The following is a 24747-nucleotide window of genomic DNA, read 5'->3' on the forward strand; positions in this document are numbered from 1 at the left end:
CCGGGGTTGCAGCCACCCTCTCGTGCTCCAGTGTCCCAAACACAGCCCTCTGCCTGGCCTCTCCCTACCCTCGGGTATCTGCCATGGCTGACCCCGTCCCCCCATCTATGCCCTGGCTGGCTGGACCCTGGGGTCACCCCACCCCTGATGACTTCTTACTTCCCAAGTCTGCCCCTTTGTCTCCAAAAGAGCCCCTCCCTGCTGGGGTACCTGCCAGGACACTCCCCCAACCCCTGGCCAGGCCCCGCCTCCTCTCAAAGCCCTTCCTTGGCTCCCTGGCACAGCCCATGTTTCCAGCCAGTGAACCACTACATCCAGCTGTTGCCACAGCTCTGCCACCGGCCCTGCTCCAGATCCCACCTCCAGGCCTCGGTCCCCTGGCTCTCTGAGCTTCTGCTCTGCCTAGCAACACCTGCTCAGCCCTCAAGGATCACGTCCCCTCAAGATTTCCCCAAGGCGGCCCTGATCCCCGCTCCTGCCTCCCCCTCTGCACTGCACCCTGCACAGACCTCCACAGAACCCGCTGAACACCCAGCCCCTCTGCAGGCTCCGAGTGCCTCTGTGGGGACAGCCGCACTGGGCTCTATGTGGGATGACTGCTCATTGCCTCCTCCCCCAGGGAGACCCCCAGATAGGCGGCCTCGCGCATCTCTGTGTGGCACAGTCACTGTGTTTCTGCTGGGTCTGGAGTGCCGGGCTGATGGCCACAGCCAGCTTCACAGCTGGGGGAAGTGAGCCCAAAGCTGAGCCTGAGCTGCAGGGAGCGGCTATGCCAACGGAACAGGACCAGGATGGACTGATGTTGCCTGAGTCTGTCTGGCGCCGGGCAGGGACCTGCTCCCAGGGACAATAGAGCCCACAGGGGCCTCGCCTGGACCAACGGGAGCCCCAGGCTGCAGGCCCTAGGGGGCGCGGAGCGGGGCTCTGGGCTGGGTGGGCAGTGGGGCAAGGCCTCTGCAGGGCACCCGCTCTGTGCCAACCCCTCCCAACCCTCTGTCTCACAGCTGAGCTGAACTCCTGATCCCATTCCCCTCCCCCTGCGGTGGGCTTAGTTCCCAGCTCTAGAACTACCCATTTGGGAACTTGTGCAACTGCAGCGACCTCCCAGGGCCTCGGTTTCCTCCCCAGTCAGCCAGAGAGGCCACCGAGGCTGCTTCCTAGGGCTACTGTGTGCCCTCTGTGAGTGATTGCTCATGCGCCACTTGGAGCCATGCCCAGCATGTGTTGAGTGCTCAGGGCCTTGGGGCCTCATTTTCACCCTCATTGTGACCTCTCTGGCCAACCCGTCAGCGAACCCCAGGGCATTTTGTCTCCTGGATCCCAGTCCTGCTGTGTGAGGAAGAGTGCTGGGTGGCGCACGTACAGCCACCTGCGGGTCTTGCTTCTCATTCTCTGGCCAGGTAGGCACTGTGCTGCTTGCACGTGGGGCATTGTGGACACCATGACATTAACAGAAAAGGTTTCTGGGCGGTGGTGGTGGGGGGAGGGCTGCAATGTGGCATAGCAGGTAAAGCTGTTGCTTGCAACGCCAGCATCCCTATGTGCGCCGGTTCGATTCCCTGCTGCGCCACTTCTGATCCAGCGCCCTGATAATGTACCTGGGAAAACAGCGGCAGATGGCCCAAGTGTTTGGGCCCCTGCACCCACATGGGAGACCCAGAAAAGCTCCTGGCTCTTAGCAGCAATAGATGGAAACTCCCTCTTCTATGACTCTTTCAAATAAATAAATAAATCTAAAAAAAAGGGCGGGGGGAGAAAGGGTTGCTGGAGGCCCCTCTACACCAGGGTGACTGGAGGGGAAGAGAATGCGACAGGGAGGGAGTGGTTGGCATGGGGGTGGGGTCTGCTTTGTGTCTTCCCAGGGCTTGCTGGCTTCCCAGTGAGTTTACATTCCCAGAGCTGCAGATAAGAGAGCCTGTGACTGGGAGCCTGGCCGGGACTTTATCTCTTCAGATAGGGTCCTGGCGCTTCTGAGCTGGCTCAGAGGCAGACGCTCAGGTGCGGCTGTGGTTTCCCGGCCTCCTCTTGGGCCTCACTCCTGCCTGCTCTGCCCTCCTCCCCAACCTCAGTCCAGCCCCACCCCACTGCCAGCCTACCTCGGCTGGGTCCCGCTGGGGCACCTGCCTGGAGCTGGATACCTGGCTTTTTTTTTTTTTTTTAAGTTTATTTATTTATTTGAAAGGCAGAGTTACAGAGTGCCAGAGGTAGAGAGGGGAGAGAGAGAGAGAGAGAGAGAGAGAAAGAGAGAGAGAAAGATATCTTCCATCCACTGGTTCACTCCCCAAGCAGCTGAAATGAATGGAACGGCTGGGCTGGACCAGACAGAAGCCAGGAGCCAGGAGCCCCATCTGGGTCTTCTATGTGGGTGGCAGGGGCCCAAGGACTTGAACTGGCGCCCATATGGGATGCTGTTGGTGTCCTGTGAGCCTAGCGCTGCAGGCCCAGCCACCTGAGACCTAGTGGCCTGAAACAGCGACATTTATTTTGTTCTCTAATCTGCACTGGGGCAGGGCTGGGAGGGGGCAGCTCATCTCTGCTGCACTTGGCATTGCCTGCAAGGCTTTGAGCTGGAATCACTCGAAGACTCACGGGCGTGCAGGTCCAGTGTGTCCAGCGGTCGGGACTGTAGAGGGGCTGTTGACCTGAATCCCTGCAGTGGTCTGGCCGTGTGTGGCTCAGCTTCTGTTCAGTATGGAGTCTGGGTCCTGAGGGAGACAGAAAGAGAGAGAGAGAGTCAGAAATGCAGGTAGACAGACAGGTGGCAGCTGTGTATCCTAAGAGACTATGGAATGCCACACCTGCCACATTCTCTCTTGACACTCTTGGGATTTGGGTCCCCAAACTCAAACACACATTTAAACCCCCAAGTCTTTCGTTTCCAGTTGATGAATGAACCCTGCTGGTTGATAGATGGGGGTACTGCTAGCTCTCATGACAAGGCCTGAAGGAGTAACCCTTGGGAAGTCATGGTTCGGTTGGGTTGGGTTGAGTTGGGCTTCGAGGGTGAGGCCCACGGCGGATGCACACGGAAGGCAGGAGAGCAGCATGCTCCCTGGGGCTCTCCGCCTCCCGGCCCACCGCATGATCAAACCTCTGCCATCCTCCGGCCTCTGCAGATACCCCATCTTGGATGGTGAACCTCCAAAACTGGAAGCCAAGAGCCCTTCTTCCTCCCAAAGGAGTCCTTCTCAGGGCTTCCCACCGAAGTGAGTGCCAACTGTGGTCACAGTCACAAAGGCAGCCCCACTTCCAGGGCAGGCACCCTGGGCTCTGTGTCCTGATGTGAGCGACAAGGCTCCTGTGCATAGACCTGGAAATGCCTCCGGGACTTGCAGTCGGCCACGGGGACTTCCTCTCCCAGCCTCTCACCAGTGGTCCCAACTCCCTGGCCCTGGCAAAACCCTCGTCTCGCCTCAACTTTGGAAGCGTGGACCTCAGGGGCGGAGAGGGAGTCAGTGAGTGGCTGTGCTGAGCCCCAGCCTCATGCCCAGCCCTCGAAGGGTCCTCACCACCACCCTACGTAACAGGCCATGTGGCCCCTACTATGCCGGTGAGGCAGTTGAGGCTGAGACAGTGGGGTGACTGCCAAGACCCCAGGAGTCATCAGAGGCTGGGATTGGGAACCTGGAAGCCTTGCCTGTGTGGCTCTGAGGCCCCACTCTTTCCCCTGGGCCAGCTGTCCTCGGCCAAGGTGGGGAAAGCATGACAGTGAGGATTGAAGCTCTGCGACTCCATCTCCCCGAGCCTCAGCTTCCCCATCTGCCCAATGGGCTCATAACCTCTGCAGCACAGTTTTAAAAACAAGGAACTAGAGCAATCTCCGTTATAAGCTTGGCACAGCCTACACACGACCCAGGCCACCTGGGTTCTCCCTAGGGGCCAGAGAAGGTCTTAGGCTGGGGGCTGGGCCTTTGCCACCCACCAAGGGGGAGCCCCAACATTCCTGTTGGCTATTTTTAGGCCTGTGCGGGCAACCACAGAACCACACGTGGGGTTTACCATGGCCTGGCCAAGGCCGTAAGAGCAGGAAACCCTTCTGAGGACAGAGGGTGGGAACTGAGGTCAGGAGGGCCCTCCCTATCTCCCCGCCATCTCCGGGATGACTTTGGACCGAGTCAGGCAGCCCCGCTCCGAGCCTCAGTTTCCTCATCTGTAAGATGGATAGCGGCAAGCACCACAGCCCCCGCATGGCATCCAGATGCTGGCAGAATCCTCCTGGGCGTCGGCTCACCGGAGCTGGGGGGGGAGGCTCCCTGGGCCAGGGGAGGCTGGAAGAGGCGGAAGTCGGAAGTCGCTCAGCTGGGAGAGGGGACAGGAATGCAGTGAGGGCCAGCTCTCTAACTACTCTGCAGCCAGACTGGAAGTCAGGTCCTGAGGATTAGGCGGGATTACGGATGTGCATGTGTTGTTTAAACTGCAAACTGGAATGTAAACGGAACAGGCCCAGGGACAGCCCAGGCTAAAGGCTTAGAGCTGAGTTCCAGAGGACCTCCTGCCCGAGCCCTCCTGCACCCCAGCCTTCAGCCAGCGCTCATCAGTGAAGATCGCTGGCCTGCTCTCCAAGGAGGGGTCCTTGGAAGATTCCATTTTGGCTCCACTACAAAAAAAAAAAAAACAAAAGTCTTTGAAAGCCCCTGAGGGTCAGACTCCAGATCAGAGCTGGTAGTGCTGAGCCCAGGGCATATGGTGGGGAAGTGGGGCGCTGAGGCCCTGCTCGGCTGAGAGAGGAGCACACACCTCAGGCTCACCCCCTTCCTCACTCTCATGGGGCCCTGACGTGCTCACGACTCGGGTCCAGGAAAGCGTGTTCCTGGAAGAGCCACCCACCGGTTAGTGCTCAGAAGCTCTGTTAATTCCCCACATGGCAAGGAAAGCCAAGGGCAAGAGGGTGTGCTTGTGTGTGCACGTCCACAGCACGACCGCACCACCCGTGTCACGGCCGCTCATAGACACACCTCTCACGCAGGCACACCCACAAACCCATCACACCTGGCTGCGTTCCTACACCCACAGGGAAGGGCACTTGGAGCAGCAGTTCAGATGCAGCTCGGGACACCTCATCCTGTACTGCACTGCCCAGGTTCGAGTCCCAGCTCCCTGCTGATGTGCACCCTGGGAGGCAGCAGGTGATGGCCCAAGTGCTGGAGTCCCTGCCATCCACGTGGGAGACTCAGATGGAGTCCCAGCCTCCTGGCTTAGGCCTGCCCAGCTCTGGCTCTTGTGGACATTTTGGGAACAAACTAAAGAGAGATAGGAGATCTCTATCTCCCTGCCTTTCAAATAAAATGAAAAGAAATTTTTAAAAAGCTTTAAAACTTGAAAAGGGTGCATAGAGTATTGTACATCTTATACAAACAGACACACATATCCCTCACACTTACATGGATTAGTATACCAGTGTGTATTTATGCAAGAGTGCAAATAGGCACGCACACATCCTCCCACACAGCCAATCATCATGCACTTCTGTGGATAGACAGGTTATAAAGGCCCCATGTACTTGTCTTGTAAAAGCTTGCACACACGCGTGTGTCCACCTCGATTACACGTATCCAGAGACAACAACAGCCCATACAGGTCTGTAAACACACGTGTGCACACAGCAGTGCCACCCACCCCAGCTGCCCCATGTGCATAAGCAAACCGCAGGCATGCACACCCACAGACACACGTGCACATGTGCAAGCTCACCGGTGCTGCACGCCGTGTGCACACACAGCCTGTGCTGGCTGTTTTGGTACTGAGCCATCCTGCGAAGGTGTAGAGACACAAGCACCTAGCTCAGCTTCACCTGAAAAGCTCCAGCCCCTGCGTGTGTGGGAGGGTGAACCCCACGCCATCCCTGCAGGGGGCACAGTGGAAAGTATGATATAACCCGAGCTGGCTTTTGCAAGGGGAGCAAAGGTGAGGGTTTTTCCCACCTTGTTGGCTCACTGTGTCAGGGTGACCAGGCCCACCATGACTAACCCCTCCCCTCTCCCCGCCATGGGCCCCTCCAACCACTCAGGCACGCAGAGCCAGCACCAGAATCCCACACCTGTAGCTTACTTGTCGCAATTCTGAGTGCCAGGCACTGGGCTGAGGGTTAGGCGTAGGGAGGTGAACTGGCCCTTGGCCAGGCCCCTGGGACTCAAAGAGGGAAGGGAGATGTGGTGGGGGGATGGATCTGTGGGGGCTCAAGATCAAGTCCCTAAAAATGCATTCTCTTGATGCCAACTTGTCAACTGATCAGCATTTTGATGACCAATTTGCTGCATATTCTAGAGCTGCTGTATTTTTTTTGAAACTCAAAAGCTTAGGGCAGTTACATTGGCCAGGATGGTGTTTTACTCCATTTGGTGTGCATAGCAGCATTTCAGGAACTGTTGGGGCGGTCGACAGCTGAGGGTAAGGGGGTGGCTCCATTGCATAAAGGCGTTTGGTATCTGGAACTGAACATGGACTTTCTAGGGGCAGTCGCCGGAAACAGGGCATTCTGGGAGGCTCCTGGGACCACCTGACTTGCAACTGTCACGTGACCTGCTCTGTGGCCTCCGCCAGGTCTGCTCTCTGACAAGCACTGAGACCTGGAGCTCCCGGTGACTTCAGTTCCCATGTGTGGCCAGGGTGCCAGCCACGGGCCCCAGAGAAGGTGCTCACGGCGTGGGGTGTGGGCCAGGCCTGCTCAGAAGACGGGGCAGATGAGGTGGTGCCTCTGTGTGAACTGTGACATTTCTGGGGCCCCCTCTCAGCCCCAGGTGGTGGGGGAGTTGCCTAGCACGCTTTTTGGTGGGGAGCAGGGCTGCCGAGGTGGGGCCCTGAGCACTTTCCTTTCCTGCTAACACGCTCGCTAACCTCATTTCCTTTTGTTCTGAAGGGAAATGCCACTGACATCACAGCTGGATGTTCAGCAGGGCCAGGGGAGGACGTGTGACCCCTACACCGCCACGGGGGATGCACACTGGGCTAGACACAAATCCGTCCGGGCTGTGGCTCCCACCCCCTGCCCTAGAGGTAGGCCTGCTCACCCCGAGGCGGCAGAGACAGGTACTGGGCTCCACAGGCAGACAGCAGGTGAGGGCCAGGACTCCAGCCCTGGCCTCCAGCCCCCAGCTCTGGGTGGAGAACCGTGTAGCTCAAAGCAGAAACTGGCCTCCCTCAGGGCTCCTGCTGACCGCTACCCAGACCACTGCCTAGCTCAGGCCTCTTGGTTCGGTCTGTTTCCAGGACCCCTGCCCAGGGCATACCAGCTCCGCCTACACACACACAGGCCTCCGGCTCCCATCCAGCCTCTGTCCAGTTGGCCGGTGACATCACTGGGTGTCACTGCCCAGTGCGAGCCTTCCCCGGGCTCGGGGGCAGGGGTCCGAGGCCCTCTGCAGTCTTCCCAGCATCCTCTCAGCCGCTGAGGCCCCTCTGCTCTCAGCCCATGCAGAGCTAGCTCCCATCCCAGGCGCACAACTTTCTCCCCTAGGAACGCCTCCTGCTTAGGCTCACTCCTGGGCAGAGCTCGGCACTCCCCCATCCACCTCCCTTGCCCCTCAACCCATCTCTTTGTCCCACCTCCTCGAGAGCAACAAAGGAATTTGTTTTATTGTGGGGAATGTCAAGCACAGGGCCAGCGCTGTAACACAGCAGATTAAGACACCGCCTATAGCGCCAGCATCCTATTTGGGCCCTGGTTTGTGCCCCAGCTGCTCCTCTTCCAATTCAGCTCTCTGCTTTAGTCCTGGGAAAGCAGCAGAAGGCCCACGTCCTTGGGCCCCTGAACCCACGTGGGAGACCCAGATGAGGCTACTGGCTTTGGCCTGGCCCAGCTTTGGTCATTGTGGCCATTTGGGGAGTGAACCAGTGGATGGGGATTTCTTTTTCTCTGTCTCTCCCTCTCTCTCCATAACTCTACTTTTCAAATAAATAATCTTTTAAAAAACTGTCACACACACAACAAAAATAGAGACAAAGGCCCTGCTTCTTCCTCCCCTGGCCTCAGCCCTCACCAGCTCATGACTACTCTCATTCAATCTGCAGCCCCCGACCCCTCCCACCGTGGGTTAGACTATCCAGAGCATCAAGTAACTTTTTTCAATTATGCTTTTAAAAGGCTGGGTGAAGCTGATACGCCTGAAGCTATGGCTTTTTAAAGTTAATCAACTTATTTGAAAGGCAGAGTTACAGAGAGGGAGGGGGAGAAGGAGAGGGAGGGAGGAGAGAGAGAGAGAGAGAGAGAGAGAGAGAGAGAGAGAGAGAAATAGAAGGATCTTCCATCCACTGGTTCACTCCCCAAATGGCTGCAACAGCCAGAGCTGGGCCACTCTGAAGCCAGGAGCCAGGAGCTTCCTCTGGGTCTCCCATGTGAGTGCAGGGGCCTAAGCACTTGAGCCATCTTCCACTGCTTTCCCAGGCAATCAGCAGGGAGTTGGATCAGAAGTGGAGCAGCTGGGACTCAAATTGATGCTGATGTGGGGTGCTGATGCCACAGGCGGAGGCTTAGCCTACTATGCCATAGTGCTGGCCCCAAGATTTATTTTTTAAATTTATTTGAAAGCAGAGTTGCAGAGAGAGAGAGACAGAGAAACAGAGAGAACAAGATCTTCCATCCACTGGTTCACTCATCATATGGCTGCAACAGACAGAGCTGGGCCGATCTAAAGCCAGGAGCCAGGAGCTTCTTCCAGGTCTCCCACACGGGTGCAGGGGCCAAACACTTGGGCCATCTTCTGCTGCTTTCCCAGGAGCATTAGTAGGGAGCTAGATTGGAAGTGGAGCATCTGGAACTCAAATGGTTGCCCATATGGGAGGCCAGCGTCACAGGTGGAGGCTTTACTTGCTAGGCCCCAACGTGGGTCACCTTCTGCTGCTTTCCCAGACACATTGGTGAGGAGCACCCAGGACTTGAAACAGCGCTCTTATAGGATGCTAGAGTTGTAGATGGCAGCTTCACCTAGTGCATCACAACGCTGGCCTCAGCACCAAATACTTTTATCCCCCCAGTCAACACAGATTCATTTACTGTATTTTTCTCGAGTTTGGGGATTGCTCTTGCCTTTCATATGGGTTTCATTTCATTTTGCTTTTATGACAAGCTTTACTTAGCTCTGAGCATCACTTACAGAAGGAGGCTTGTTCAGAGAGGCCCGACTTGCACCTCTGCTTGCCTTACCCCGGTTCCCCCTCCTCCAGCAGGGAACAATCTCTAAGTCGACTTGTGATACATATTTTTAAAATTTTATTTATTTATTTGAAAGTCCAAGAGTTACACAGAGAGAATAGAGGGAGAGAGAAAGATCTTGCGTCCGATGGTTCACTCCCCAACTGGCCACAATGGCCGGAGCTGTGCTGATCGGAAGCCAGGAGCCAGGAGCTTCTTCCAGGTCTCCCACGTGGGTGCAGGGGCCCAAAGTCTTGGGCCACCTTCTACTGCTTTCCCAGGCCATAGCAGAGAGCTGGATCAGAAGAGGAGCAGTCGGGATTAGAACTGGTGCCCACATGGGATGCCAGCACTGCAGGCCAGGACGTTAACTCGCTGCACCACAGCGCCGGCCCTGACTTATAATATTTTAATCAGTGTTTTGATCAAAGAAAGCATGCATATGCTTGTGTAAAGAATAAAGTGCTACTTATATTTTATTCCAATTTTCCACTTAACATTGTGCCCTGGGGTCTCCCTCGCTCCCCTTGCCAGCTGCAGGGTCATCCACTGTATGGCCAGCTAATGCTGCTGATGGGCATTTGAGTTGTTTCTTTTTATTTCTTTTTTTAAAAACTGGAGTGGCAGAGACATAGAGAGAGAGGGAGAGGGAGAAAGTTGGTTCACTCCCCAAATGCCTGCAACAGCAAAGGCTGAGCCAGGGTCAAAGCCAGGAACCAGAAACTCAATTACTTGAGCCATCACTGCTGCCTCCCAGGGACCACACTGTCAGGAAGCTGGGGTCAGAGCCGAAGCCTGCATCAAACCCAGGCCCTCCGACACGGGCTGCGGGTGTCTTAGCCGCTGCTCCCCCGTTCCCAGTATTTCCTGCTGCCATGAATAGCCTTGTGCATACATCTTGCCTTATTTTTGCCAGTTTATCTTTGGGGTGGATTCCTGGAAGTGGGACTGGCAGATCAAAGGGCACACACATATGGAACTTTGCTAGAAACTGCTAACTTTCCCTCCATATAGGGCCTGCCTCATGTTGTGTTCCCACCAGACAGGGTATGAGAGCCTGCTTTCCCACAGTCTCGATGACAGCGTGCGCTCTCACACTTTTGAGTTTTTGCCAACCTGATAGATGAGAAATGGCATCATGAGTTAGCTTTAGTGGGCATTTTTCTGAGTATGGACAAGGTGAAACATCTTTTTGAATGTTTAGATTCTGATTCCATTTTGGGTTCCTAGTGTCCAGCTTGGGGCCCTGCTTAGATGAGAAGCCCTTGGGAGAGCTTTCTAGAATGACGGGAGGAGCGGATGAACAAATCCGGGAGTGAGTGAAGTCTTACCCGAGGTTGTGTGTCCCTTCGTTACCAGAGTCGCAAGTATAATTGATCTCTGTTTTTAATCTCCTTGTCCAATTTTTTTCCTGACTATAAAATGGAGAGTTTATAGGACAAAGTTTGGAAAGCACAAGAAAGCATAAACATGAGAAAACTTTGAATCCTTCTACCCTAAGCCAACCGTTTTTAGCACTTGCGTCTATGTCTTTCCAGTTATGATGATATCGCATGTATGGCTTTGCCTTCTGTTACTTTGACTTCACGCTTTTTGCCGAGGTGACGTTCATGGCCATACAGTACTTCACTATTGGAACATGCATCCGTATATCGTCCTTCTGTTACTGCGAGGCTTCCAGATTGCTTCCAGATTTTTGCTGTTGTAGCTAAATTCTGCCATGCTCATCTTTGTTCACATCCCGGATCCTTCCCCTTAGCACGGATTCCTGGAAGTGGAGCTCCTGGAATCCCAGCCCTGAGTTCCAAGTTCAGGGCTTTTCTTGGCGGTGCTCAGAGGGGAGTGTTTGCTAAACTTTGCCCCTGTGACCTGACCTAGCAAGGCCCATTTTTTTTGGTCTAGTTTCTTTCTTTCTTTTTTTTAAGATTTATTTATTTTGTTTGAAAGACAGAGTTATAGAGAGGCAGAGGCAGAGAGAGGGGTCTTCCATCCACTGGTTCACTCCCCAAATAGCCTCAGCGGCTGGAGCTGGCCAATCTGAAGCCAGAAGCCAGGAGCCAGGAGCTTCCTCCAGGTCTCCCGCATGGATCCAGGAACCCAAGGACTTGGGTCATCTTCCACTGTTTCCCCAGGCCAAAAACAGAGCTGGATCAGAAGTGGAGCAGCCAGGACTTGAACCGGTGCCCATATGGGATGCTGGCACCGCAGGCAGCAGCTTTACCATCTATACCATAGCACCCCCACCCCCACATTTTTTTTTTTTTTTGACAGGCAGAGTGGACAGTGAGAGAGAGAGACAGAGAGAAAGGTCTTCCTTCCGTTGGTTCACCCCAAAATGGCTGCTACGGCCAGCGCGCTGCGGCCGGCACGCTACGCCGATCCGAAGCCAGGAGCCAGGTGCTTCTCCTGGTCTCCCATGCGGATGCAGGGCCCAAGCACTTGGGTCATCCTCCACTGCCTTCCCGGGCCACAGCAGAGAGCTGGACTGGAAGAGGAGCAACCGGGACAGAATCCAGCGCCCCAACTGTGACTAGAACCCAGGGTGCCAGTGCCGCAGGCGGAGGATTAGCCAAGTGAACCGCGGCACCGGCCTTTTTTTTTTTTTTTTAGAATGGCAGAGTTACAGAGAGAATCTTCCATCCTATGGTTCACTCCCCAACTGGCTGAAACAGCTGGAATGGCTGGGCTGGACCAGGCAGGAGCCAGGAGCCTCATCCGGGTCTCCTATGTGGGTGGCAGGAGCCCAGGGACTTGAATCGGCACCCATATGAAGTGTCAGCATAACAGGTGGTGGCTTAACCTGCTGTGCCACAGCACCAGTCCCCTGGCCTAGTTCTTGAGTGCAGACCCACTCAGACCTGCTCAGTACGATGACATCTCCTACCACTAGCCCCCTACTCCTTGCCTTCCCAGGGCTGTGGCCAGAGAACCTGCAGGCAGCAAAAGAGAACTGCACAAGGGCCAGGTCCAGCCTGGTGCAGGCACAGGGAGGGCACGATGCTGAGCAGACTTGGTCTGTGCTTTGTAAGCACTGACAGGGCAGCAGGAGAGATGCCAGGGCCAGACCCTCCCACCCTGCAGAGGGCTCCTTGATCTGGTCAGACAGCACCGATCACAGATGGAGAGGGCTGGGAAAACTGCCTGGAGGAAGCAACAGCTGAGTGTCGCAGCAGGAATATAGGTCTCCTTTGACAGCTAGGCCTGGGCAGTGGACTGTCCCAGGCCGGGGTGGAGGTGGGGCAACGTCGTGGCACAGCAGGTTAAGCCTCCACTTGCAATGCTGGCATTCCACATCAGAGTGCCGGTTCCAGTCCTGCCTAATTAGCTTCCAATCCAGCTCCCTGTTAATGTGCCTGTGGATGAGAGCCCATGTGACTGGGCCCCTGCCACCCACATGGGAGACCCAGATGGAATTCCTGGCTTCTGGCTGCAGCCTGGCCTAGCTCTGGCTGTTGTGGCTATTTGGGGAGTGAATCAGTAGATGGAAGCTTTCTCTCTCTCTTGCTGTTTCGTTCTCTTTCTTTATTACTCTGCCTTTCAATAAATACAAAATAAATATTAAAACAGCAAAAAGGCCCAGTTAGGGACCCTGCATCTTGTCCTTTAGGCAGTGAAGCAGGGCAATGGCACTGCGGCCTGCAGAAGGGACAATGCCTCTGGCCGCTGTGTCGGGGCAGGACCGCAAATGCGAACTGGACAGACCTAGGATATCTGCATCACAGCAGTGGGCACGAGACAGACAAGTTGGATGAGAGTAAGGAACACCGAGATGTATTCAATTAGCAAAACAGAAAAAGTTGGGCCAGCGTACGACCTTCCAACGCTGGGCGGGAAGAGCGCCGGGATGAGACTCAAGCCCCCGGTCCCAGTCCTGGCCTTGTGTCTCTCTCGCCTCTATCAGTTCCCACTTGCACACCCGAGGAGATCGCAGTAGGTCATCTCCAAGGGCGCGTATGTTTTGAAAACTGTGATCCTGGGGCCGCTGAGGTCCCTGGAGGGAAAAGGGGGGAAATGCAGGGGTTGAACAGAGAGAGCAGCCAGGGCTGGGGTTCTGGAATCCGAGCTCTGTCTCCTGTGCCATCCATTTTGCAGCAGGAACATCAGCAAGGCCAGAGGCCAGCGGCCAGTGGTAGAGGGGGAGGGGTTGTCTCCGGCTCAAGAAGCAGAGAAGAGAAAATGCAGAGCTCCCTCAAGTCCCGAACAAGCTGTCAGCTCTGGCAGGGTGCCCGGGTTTCGTAACCGCCCTGCCGTGAGCACGCACGGGGAGGGCAGCCACGGCACCCCCCAATGCAAGGCGACCGGGCCTGGATGCAAGTAAGAGCAAGGAGAGGCCCCTTCTCCATCACCGCAAGTCCAGGGTCAGGGGTGTGGCACTGGCAGTGGCGCCCGCTCTGCTACTCTCCTCTCCTGGCCTCAGCTGCTTCCCCGCATGGCCCCTGACACGGCTGCTCTCCTCAGAGGTGAACAGTGGCTGTGGGTGGCAGCAGGGGCCCTGCGCTTGTATGCAAGTGACCAGGGGAGGGCCAGACAGGACTTTTCTCCTGACCTTGTTAGTCCTTCTCTTTGGTCTGAATGGGCCAAGTTCCAACCAATCACTGTCCCTCCAGGAATGCCGCACGCTGACTGGCTTAGATGAGCTGGGCTCTAGGGCTAAGTGTGTATGTGTGGGGGGTGGGGGAGGCAGAGTATCCCGACAGAACCAGAGTGCTCTGAAGACAGAAGAGGAACAGGTGCTGGGTGAGCGAACGGCATGCACACACAGCAGTGAGCCTCCAACCCCCCACAGCAAATCCAGGGCCCACCCAGCCCGGGGCCAGTGGGGCAGGCAACACCCTAGACAGCCAGCTGGCTCTGAGAGGCAGATGGGAGGGGCGTGTGCGTGCCCAGGGGCAGTGGCCCAGCCTGCATTGAGAAAAATAATGATGTGAGGAGCAACCTGACCAGGCTGCCCTCGGCTCCTGCCCCTGCGCCAAACGCAGGGAGCTGCTGTCTCCTTGGGGCTCCCACAGCCCTGGTCCCAGGGGCGCCTCTGTCTCCAGCCTGGGCTTGTAAGACTCACTGATTACATGAGGCTTCCTGAGAGCTTGGCAGGATCCAAGGCAAGGGATGTGGGTTCTAATGCTGGCTTTGAACTTCCACGTCCTCCACTGGGAGAAGGGGCTCTGAGCCCCATCTCCAGTGCCTCTTGGCACAACTGTGGTGGTGATGGTGGGGTGTGAGATAAGGAGGCTGTGCTCTGCTAACCGTGAAGCACTGTGGAACCATCATTCCCCTCTGGGTTCTGGAGAAGGGCTCATTCCATGGGCCTTGTCTGAGCTGAGCACCGGAAGATGGCAAACGGGCAGCCGGAGGACCTGCGGGAGAGCCAGACCTGGATTTGTTCAACTGCAGATGCACGGTGTGAATCTACCCACTAGCAAATGGGGAGACCTGTATCCAGAGGAAGGTGGCACCCCACCCAAGGTCACCCACCACTAGAACCCAGTCCCCCAGTTCCCAGCCCCGTCCTTCTACACCAGGTCCATCCCCTAGCCTGGGGGGAGGGGGCAGCACAGCTGCAACACAATACCAGCTGCTAGCACATCCCCAAGTTTCTCGGGGGGCCACCCTTCAGGGGTTCGCCGAGGCGAGGCCATACTTCCCCTCGGGCAGCTTCCTGTTTTGGCCAAACAATGGCTCTTGGCGGCCCCGGTGCCAGCTGGCTGCAGTGCTGCGGCTGTTGCCAAGGCCTTGACTTCTCGTATGCAGAGAGGGGAGAGGCACCGGGCACTGAGGACATGCTGCTGGCCTACCCCCACCAGGGGCCCCATGCTCAGGTGTGGCCTTCGGGTGCCTCTGACTTGGGTCACTCGTTCGAGTGCTGCTCACCGCAGGAACACCTGCCGTCTTGATGGCACAGGCGTGTCCTGACCCATGAGAAGCAGGGCACTGCGCTGCATACGAGGGACATGGGTATGAGCAAGACACACCCTTAAAACCTGCCAGCCAATCTGTTTATCCTCCTGGCATCTTGCAAAAGCCCAGAGTTCACAACAGCCAGGGCAGGGCCAGGCAGAACCCAGAGGCCACAAAGCCCACTCAGGTCTCCAGCACGTGCGGCAGGGACCCAAGCATTTGAGCCACCATCTGCTGCCTCCCATGGTTTGTATTAGCAGGAAGCTGGCGCCAGAAGTCACAGCTGGGAACGCAACCCTGGTGCTCGGACGTGGGACACAGGTGTCTTCACCATTGGGTTAAACACCTGCTCCTGACGAATTCTTTTTAATGGGCAAGGAAGTCACGATCGGGAGATGAAAGAGACTAGCCTAAGATATGGGACAGAGATGGGCTCTAGCCCAGGTCTGCAGACCCCTTGCACACCAGGGGGCTAAACAGCAGCCACACCCCTGGTAGCCTACGCACAGGAGCTGCAGTGTGAGGGCCGGTGTGTGCACAGGGCGGGGCGCTTGCTGCTGAGTAAAGTACTGGAGGAGACCAGAGGCAGGAAGGGAGGCGCTGCCTGCCCGCCGTGTGACAGGCAGCTGTCGTCATTCCAGCTCCGAGCACCTGCTACAGTGCAGGCTGCGGCTGCTCGGCCAGGTCTCGCGCTGAGCTCCTGCCCAACCTCTGTCAGCCCCCAGGCCCCTTCTTCCTGCGCCTTCTGGGCTGACCGCCGTGGAGGTATCACCTTCCCTTGGCCAGTGCATGGCTGCGGTGGACGGCAGAACGAGCAGGAGAGGGGGTCACAGCTTCCAGCTCTCCTGCCCCTCTACCTCCCCATGAGGCCATCTGCTGCTGCTGCACTCTGAGCTCCCGGCTGCCGGGGGGCGTCCCTGGCACGCACCTGGCCGCCGTCTGCCCCTGGCCCCTCGCTGCTCCCTTCACCCTGCCCACAGCTCCACCCTTCACCCTCGGTCTCCTTGAGTGGGGCCCGCTTCCTCCTGGCGTCTTGCCTGGCACAGCCACCAAAGCCGCGACCCTGCATGCTTTGCCCTGCCTCTTGCCGCACTCCGTCGGGACGCCCCACGCCCACCCCACTCACACTCGCCTGAGGCCAGGCAGTGACTCCACAGTTCCCCATGAGCCTCTGGCATTGTTTCTGGGTGCTGGAGCTGCTGCAGAGATGATGAGAGGCAGGGGGCCCAGCACTGGCCCTGTCCCCCATCTTCTGAGCCAGCCTCTTCCTCCTGGGCTGGGTGTCCTGCTGGTGGGTCTTGGGGAGTACTGGTTTGGCCTGGGCTTCTGTGCTCCCCACACTCTGGCTGGGGCAGGACGGTGCTGGAGACCATGTGGAAGCAGAGGCAGGGCCCCTCCTGCTGAGCAGTGGGCCCTAGGAGCCACCTGAGGGGACGCTTTTCCCTCCAGCAGCAGGAACAAGCCAGGCCATGGGACACAGCTGAGGCTACAGGGTGGACACCTCCTAAGTCCTAAGTGTGCTTCCAGCCCAGGTCTCCCTCCTGAGAGCCACGCACACGCCTCCGCGGGTCTCCAAGGCCCTTAACGACCCATGAGAAGCCACCAGCCAACCTGGACGCCCCCTCTTCTTCCGGAAGTCTGGTGTCAGCCCTGCCTGTCTCACTCTCCTGCACTTGCCCAGGCTCTGGTTGAGTCTGGGGTGTTCTCCTCTCCAAGGTGCAGGCTTGGCCTCAGGCCGCCGCCACCTCCCCAGGCCGGGTCTCACAGCCACTCTGTTACCCCAACGTCCGCTCACCATTCTCCCTGACAGCTCTCTGTCCTCCCGCCGGCTGCCAGGACGGTCTTCCAGAAAGATCCATCTAAGAATGTGAACAGAGCCCAAACCCGGGGACCCGCCTCCCTTTCCCACTTCACCTGTCAGTCTGTGCCACCCTCCTCACCAGCAACCTCTGCTGCGGTCTCCTTAGAGCGGGCCCTGGCATGGGGCACCTTCCCTCCGGCAGCGGCCTCACCTGCCTCTGGGACGCAGGTATTGGCAGGCGGAAGGTCAGTGCTGGCGTGTTCCCTTAGCCCCCGCCAGGGCAACAGGGCTGCGGCCCCGCAGAAGCCTACAAGAGGCCTCGCAGAATCTGCTACCTGCAGAACCGGAAGCGGAAATGCGTCGGCGGGCTCCAGTAAGGGCCCTTAGACTTCCGGGCTAGGTCGCTTACTAGGCGCGCTGCCCTGGTGCCGGGGAGCCTGTGGCAGACGCCGAAGCTTTGGCCCAGGCCCGGGAAGGAGGGGGACAGTGACCGTGTGAGGTGAGTCTGGGGTGGCCAGGGGTGGTCTGAAATCCGCCAGGGGCCGAGGTGGCTGCCCGGAAGCATGCGTTCGTTCGCTGATGCGCATGCGTGGTTCGCAGTAGGCCACGCACGGGCTTTGCTGCTACCCTGGCTGAGCTCCCGTCCCGCTTATGCTGGTAGCTGCGGTGGGACCCAGAATGGGAAATGGGGGTTGTGGGAGCGCGGTAGAAAGTGGCCGTCGCGGGCTGCCCAGCAGTCACGTGCTTTTGTAATCCCCATTGGCCGCCACTGCCTTCCTCCAACCCCTGTTCCGACCCGGCTGCCTTTTCCACTTCGGCCCATGTACCCAGAGCCAGAGCACCAGCAGCCCCGTCCCGCCACACTCCTGCCGGCCCTCCAGGTTCTGGGCTCCCCGCATCTGTTACGGTTGGGTGTCCAGCCCCTCTCTAATTCGTTTGTTGAAGTCCTAACCCTCAGGACCTCCTAATGTGGCCGTAGCAGAAACAGGGGTGCTGGGAGTGTTAGTCGGGATGAGGCTGAAGCAGGTGGCCCTGGAGCCAGTGGCCACTGTCCTGTTTATAAAGGGGCATTGGTGCTCAGGGCCACAGCACAGGGAGGGGCCGTGTGGCGTTCTGCTGCCCTGGGCCCAGAAACTGGAAGGGAGGCCTGGGATCTGTCCTTCCCAGCGCCTTCCGAGGGAGACGCCCTGCCAGCACCTGGACCTTGAACTTGCAGCTTCCAGAACCAGGAAGCAGCCCCAGTTCGTGGGACTTTGCTACAGCACCGAGGATACTGACCCACCAGCTGCAAGGGCCACTTTTGTTTCTGCTGTAAACACGGATCTCCCGTCCTCCCTTTCACACGCAGCCTGGCTTATGTTTGGATTTCGCGACTTCCTCGTGGACTCTGCACCCCTTGGAGCCAGATCCTATGTTGATGCTTTTGGTTGTGTCTTAAGGGCCTGGAACAGAGCCCGGCCATGGCAGCCAGTCAGGAAAGGATTGCTGAAGACCTTGTCGTAGAGGAGGTTTTAAAAATTCATTTGAGGCCGGTGCCGCAGCTCGCTAGGCTAATCCTCCACCTGCGGCACCGGCACCCCGGGTTCTAGTCCCGGTTGGGGCACCAGATTCTGTCCCTTGCTCCTCTTCCAGTCCAGCTATCTGCTGTGGCCCAGGAGGGCAGTGGAGGATGGCCCAAGTCCTTGGGCCCTGCACCCCATGGGAGACCAGGAGGAAGCACCTGGCTCCTGGCTTCGGATCGGTGCAGCGCACCTGCTGTAGCGGCCATTTGGGGGGGGGGACCCAACAGCAAAGGAAGACCTTTCTCTCTCTCTCTCTCTCTCTTTCAAATGAAAAAAAATTTTTTTTTCAGAGAGAGAGGAGAGAGAGAGAGATTCCATCCACTGGTTCACTCCACAGATGCCCACACAACCTGTGCTGGACCAGGCTGAAGCCAAGAGCCTGGAACTCCACCTGGGTCTCCCATGTGGGAGGCAGGGCCCCAGCACCTCCCACAGCACACATCACAGAGGTAGCTTTGACGCATGCCCTTGAGTGGTGGTCCCACTGGGACAGGCAGCACTGTCCATGGAAGGCATTCCGGGGCTCTGCAAAGGCACAGTGATGGTGGGAGGCAGGAAGGGGCGGCTAGGAAAACTCTGGGCAGCCCACAGCTGGCTGGGGTGCAAATCCCTGGCATGGGGAGAGGTAGGCTGTGAGCAGAGGGTGTCAGGGTCAGGGTTCAAGAATGCTTTGAACTATGTAGGCAGTGCAGTGGTCAGGAGCCGTGGGAAGGCGGCAGGCCTCTGGGAAGGTCACTCAGACCCAGAATAGACCGAGCACGGGACACAGGGGGTCTGTGGCTGGGGCCAGGGCAGATGGCGGGGGCTCGCACCCTCCCATGAGGCTGTGAGGATGGAGGCAAGCTGAGCGACGTTGCAGAGGGAGCTGCCGGCCTGGTGACCGACTCGCAGGTGCTTTCCCCCTTGAGGCCCTGCCTCCAGGCTCTTCCTCCTTCTGAAGATGCCACGCTGAGACTTTCCGTGATGTCTGCAGTGACATATAAATCACCCCCCCTGCCCCTAACAGTGCACAGCCTAGGGGGAGAGCAGAGGAATGAGCTGCCCCCGCCGCAGCCTGCTCAAATGTCAGTTCATGGAAGCAGGTGACTTTTCACCTTTCTGTAGAGCAATGCTGTACCCACTCATGAGTGATATATAAGTAAGTTAGCTGCACAAAAAACCAAAAGCACAGTGGCAATGACAGGGTATATGATGAAAACCACATATGGTTAAAAAAATGCCTCTGGATATGGGAAATTCAGAGGGCAAAGATTTCATTATTTAATTCTCTTCACCGTTTGCCAGGACCTCCTTTGTCCTGGAGAATCAAAGGCCAAGGCCCCGCTCAGAGTGGGACCAGAGGGCAGGGCTTGGCGGTGGTGGGCGTCTCGATTAAATGCTTGTTGGGGATAAGCCCACCAGATCGCTAAGTCAAAGAGGGAAATAAAAACCACCAGCAATCTTTTTTTTTTTAATGACAGGTAGAGTTATAGACAGAGAGACAGAGAGAAAGGTCTTCCTTCCATTGGTTTACCCCCAAAATGGCCGCTACAGCTGGAGCTACGCCGATCCGAAGCCGGGAGCCAGGTGCTTCCTCCTGGTCTCCCATGCTGGTGCAGGGGCCCAAGCACTTGGGTCAATCTCCACTGCCCTCCCAGGCCACAGCAGAGAGCTGGACTGGAAGAGGAGCAACTGGGACTAGAACCCAGCGCCCATATGGGATGCCGCGCTGCAGGCGGAGGATTAACCAAGTGAGCCACGGTGCCGGCCCCACCTGCAATCTTTCTCCTACTCTTATGTGTGTGTGTGTGTGTGGATATCCTCATTCAGCCCCTCCCTCCACCAATGTGTGTTGAAAGTTAGGCCCAGAGGTGGGCATTCGGCCTCGCAGTTAAGTCACCATTTAGGGAGCCCCCATCCTATATTGGAGTGCCCGGGCTCTGGTCCTGGTTCCATTCCTGATTCCAGCTTCCTGCTGCTGTGTATCCTGGGAGGTGGTGCTGATGGCCCAAATAGTTGGGTCCCTGCCACTCAAATGGAAGACCTGGATGGAGTTCCCAGGTTCTGGTTCCTGGCCCCTGGCTGGTGCAGGTATTTGAGGAGTGAACCAGAGGATGGGTGTTCTCTCTTGTGTCCCTGCCCCCCAACCTGCCACTCAAACAAATTTTTTTTTTTTTTAATTTTTGACAGGCAGAGTGGACAGTGAGAGAGAGAGACAGAGAGAGAAAGGTCTTCCTTTGCCGTTGGTTCACCCTCCAATGGCCGCCGCTGCAGCCGGCGCACCGCGCTGATCCGATGGCAGGAGCCAGGATCCAGGTGCTTTTTCCTGGTCTCCCATGGGGTGCAGGGCCCAAGCACCTGGGCCATCCTCCACTGTACTCCCTGGCCATAGCAGAGAGCTGGCCTGGAAGAGGGGCAACCGGGACAGAATCCGGCGCCCCAACCGGGACTAGAACCCGGTGTGCCGGCGCCGCAAGGTGGAGGATTAGCCTATTGAGCCACGGCGCCGGCTTCCAAACAAATTTTAAAGACAGAAAACCCGAGGCTCGGAGGGGCAGAATCATGGACTAGCTTTCTCCTTCTGATGAGGCTCTTTCCAGCCTCTTTCTTCCAGTGGCCTGCCTCTCCTTCATCCCACATAGTGAAACCTGAAGCAGGTGGGCTGTGGGTGGGGAGTATGTCAACTACCCATAAAGAGTTTCATTCTATTACTCTTTAAAGTAAAATAAGGGGCCCGTGCTGTGGTGTAGCGGGTAAAGCCACTGCCTGCAGTGCCAGAATCCCATGTGGATGCCGGTTCATGTGCCAGCTGCTCCTCTTCCAATCCAGCTCCCTGCTATGGCCTGAGAAAGCAGTGGAAGATGGCCCCAGTCCTTGGGCCCCTGCACCTGCGTGGGAGATCTGGAAGAAGCTCCTGGCTCCTGGCTTCGCATGGGTGCAGCTCTGGCTATTGCAGCCAATTGGGGAGTGAACCAGAAGACCTTTCTCTCTCTGCCTCTCCTCTCACTGTGTAACTCTGACTTTCAAATAAATAAATACATCTTTAAAAAAAATAAAGTAAAATAAAAGGGCTGGGGTGAAGTGCCTCCTGATGTGGTTTCCTGAGAAAAACGCAGCCTCACTTCTGGGGGGCGATACTGTGCTATAATAAGAAATAGATACTTGGCCTCTGCCCCTGGGTCCTGGCACACAGCCCCAAAGCCCTCGGACTCTCTGGAGTGCTGCGTGGCTTTTTATGCCCATGAGGTGGCTGGTGGCTGGGTCCCTACATGGCTTCTGGATGGGGGCTGGCCGCTGGAAAGACTGAGGCAAGATTAGAGAGTTGGAACTTCAGCCTGCCCTCCAACCTCAGGAGAGGGGTGCGGGGCCAGGGGTTGAGTTGATCCCAGTGGCCGAGGGTACAGTCACTTCTGCCTGTGGTGAAGCCTCTGTCCGGACCCCGAGGGCGGGGGAGCTGGACATGTGCAGGCTGCCAGGACAGGCACCGTGAGCTCCACGGCTCTTCTGTCTGACTGGTCATCTCGATCCCTTATGAAATCCTCTGGGAACAGGGAAGCATAAGTCAAGTGTGCTGAGTCCTGCGAGCCACTCCACTCGGCCCTGAGGAGGGGGCTGTGGGAACCTGGATTCTTAGCCCTCTGCTCACAAGCCAGAGCTCGCAAATGGCACCTGAAGGGGAGGAGGCTGTGCTGGGAACTGAGCCGTGAGCCTTGGGATCTGGCGCTGTCTCCATGTGCTCAGGGTCAGAAGTGAAGTGAACCATAGGACACCCAGCTGGGGTCCACTGAAGAAAGAATTGGCTGCTGGTGGGGAGAAATCTCTGGTGCACAGAGATGAAGTCCAGAAAGACTTCAAAAAGCTTTTGGGGAGGGGTCAGTGTTGGAACACAGCGGGTTAAGCCACAGCCTGCAACTCCAGCATCCCATATGGGACTGGGCACTAGTCTGAGTCCTGGCTGCCCCACTTCCGATCCAGCTCCTTGCTAATGCACCTGGGAAGGCAGTGGAAGATGGCCCAGGTACACCCACATGGGAGGCCTGGATGGAATTCCAGGCTCCTGGCTTTGGCCCAGCCCCAGCCTCAGCCATTACAGCCACTGGAGGAGTGAACCAGTAGGTGGAAGATTCTGTGTCTCCATCTATCTCTGTCACTCCACCTTTCAAATCAATCAAATAAATATTTAAGAAAAATTAGCCCAGGGGCCGGCACCGTGGCCTAGCGGGTAGTCTCTGCTTGCAGTGCCTCATCCCATATGGGCGCCAGTTTGAGTCCCGGCTGCTCCACTTCCGATCCAGCTCTCTGCCATGGCCTGGGAAAGCAGTGGAAGATGGCCCAAGTGCTTGGGCCCTTGCACCCATGTGGGCGATCCTGAAGAAACTCCTGGCTCCTGGCTTTGGATTGGCGCAGCTCCAGCCATTGCAGTCATCTGGGGAGTGAACCAATGGATGGAAGACCTCTTAATTTCTCTTTCTCCCTCTCTATAACTATCTTTCAAATAAATAAAATAAATCCTAAAAAAGAAAAACCAAGATATTTATAGCAGCTTTATTCACCATTGCCAACAACCAAGAAGCGCTTCAGTATGTGAACTGATAAGTAGATTGTGGTTCTTGCAGACAATGTAAGATTGTTAAGCACGACAAATAAATGAGCTAAGGAGCCATGACAAGACCCAGAGGACATCTACATACATGTCTTACTAAGTGAGAGAAGCCCATCTGAAAAGACTACGTATAAATAAAGCTGCTGGCCAGTGCCGCAGCTCACTAGGCTAATCCTCCACCTTGCAGCGCCGGCACACCGGGTTCTAGTCCCGGTCAGGGCGCCGGATTCTGTCCCGGTTGCCCCTCTTCCAGGCCAGCTCTCTGCTGTGGCCCGGGAGTGCAGTGGAGGATGGCCCAAGTGCTTGGGCCCTGCACCCCATGGGAGACCCAGATAAGTACCTGGCTCCTGCCATCGGATCAGCATGGTGCGCCTGCCACAGCGCACCAGCCGTGGCGGCCATTGGAGGGTGAACCAACGGCAAAGGAAGACCTTTCTTTCTCTCTGTCTCTCTCACTGTCCGCTCTGCCTGTCAAAAAAATAAAAATCAAGCTGCTTTATTTATAATTGCCTCAAAGTGCAGACAATCAGATGCCCTTCAGCGGTGAATGGTGAGTTCCAACAGCGTGACATCCCGGGAAAGGCGAAACTCCAGCCGAGGTAAAAAGGTGTGTCATCAGCAGGGTGCGGGAGGGAGGGGGACTGGGAGACAGAGGACCCCCGGAGTCGGGAAGCCGTGCTGTGTGATGCTGTGATGGTGGGGACAGGTCATTCTGTTGGTCAGATCCTGCAGAATGTGCAGCACCCGGGGGAACCTGGGGGAAGCTGTGTGATAATGCTAGCGAGCTGATCGTGAGGCATCGGTGTAGGCTCACCAATTGACAGTAGCAAAGGCACCGCAGGGGAGACGGGGGAGGCTCTGCGCGTGCCAGGGCAGGGGCCGTGCGGGAGCTCTGCATTCTGCTCATTTTGCTGTGAGCCTGGAACTGCTCTAATGTACAGAGTCCATTGAAAAACCAGAGTCAGCCCCCTCCTATGTTCTCATTAAATGGATTTTTCAAAAGAGTGACAACACTTCAGTGCTGGTGAGGGCGCGAGGCAGCTAGAACTCTTCTACCTGGCTGTTGGGAATTGAAAATCAGGACTCATTCTGGAAAACAGTCCGGCGGTGTCTTTGACAGTTAAGGATATGTGCACCGCATGACCCAGCACTCCCACTCCTGGGTACTTGCCAGCGAGAAACGAGCACTTGTGTTCACGCAGAAACCTGTCTGTGACTGTTTCTAGAAGCTTCCCTCAGAGCAGAAACAACTCGGATGCCCTGCAGTGTGGGTGGTGAGACAAGCTGTGGGCCATCCACTCAGTGGAATGCCACTCGCTCCTGGGGAGAAACCTCTGGCACCGTCGCATCTGGGATGAATCACAAGTACCACGTGCTGGGCGAGGGAGCCCGGACCCACAGGCTACACACTGTGGTATACTTCCTGTGAAATTCCGGAAAAGGGGAAACCAGATCAGTGGCTCCTCCGAGCTAGGGATGCCAGAGGGCGTGACTATAAGGGGCAAGAGGAAGGAAATGTTTTATACCTTGATGGTGGTAATAGTGGCGCAACCGTGTGTTAAACTCAGAGCGGAGCTGGATTGAGGGCGCCTTTGCCCACGTGTAAATGATGCCCCAACAAAACAGGTTCCCACCCAGCAGCCAGCTTCTCTCCTGCCCTGTGGCTCTCTGGCAGGCCCAGGCCTTGGCAGGAGCCTTGTCCCTCTCTCTCTGTTCTGCATCTTTGAATCGGGCCCAAGGCTGAGCAGGAGTTGAGCAAGATTGAGGCAAGGTCTCCTCT

At 56.8% G+C, this 24747-nt stretch overlaps 2 long non-coding RNA genes across 5 annotated transcripts; one reads left to right on the forward strand and one right to left on the reverse strand.

The window, feature by feature from the left end:
- The first annotated feature begins 1321 nt into the window (after positions 1 to 1321).
- LOC149128446 (uncharacterized) lies at positions 1322 to 22859 on the forward strand. 2 transcript variants are annotated; one of them, XR_016232951.1, is made up of 3 exons: positions 1322 to 1400; positions 16833 to 17322; positions 22604 to 22859. It is a non-coding gene; the product is annotated as an uncharacterized LOC149128446 (long non-coding RNA). The 2 variants fall into 2 exon arrangements; XR_016232950.1 differs by lacking the exon at positions 22604 to 22859 and adding an exon at positions 21194 to 21427.
- Positions 9187 to 17168, reverse strand: LOC149128447 (uncharacterized). 3 transcript variants are annotated; one of them, XR_016232954.1, is made up of 3 exons: positions 16963 to 17082; positions 14372 to 14481; positions 9187 to 9422 (listed from the first exon to the last, which is right to left on the reverse strand). It is a non-coding gene; the product is annotated as an uncharacterized LOC149128447 (long non-coding RNA). The 3 variants fall into 3 exon arrangements; XR_016232953.1 differs by having other exon boundaries at positions 9188 to 9422; positions 16937 to 17069; XR_016232956.1 differs by having other exon boundaries at positions 9189 to 9422; positions 17035 to 17168.
- Positions 22860 to 24747: the final 1888 nt, after the last annotated feature.

This window comes from Oryctolagus cuniculus, chromosome 1 (genome assembly GCF_051225735.1).
Source record: "Oryctolagus cuniculus isolate XC-2025 breed Fujian yellow rabbit chromosome 1, ASM5122573v1, whole genome shotgun sequence".
Classification (NCBI taxonomy): Eukaryota; Metazoa; Chordata; class Mammalia; order Lagomorpha; family Leporidae; genus Oryctolagus; species Oryctolagus cuniculus.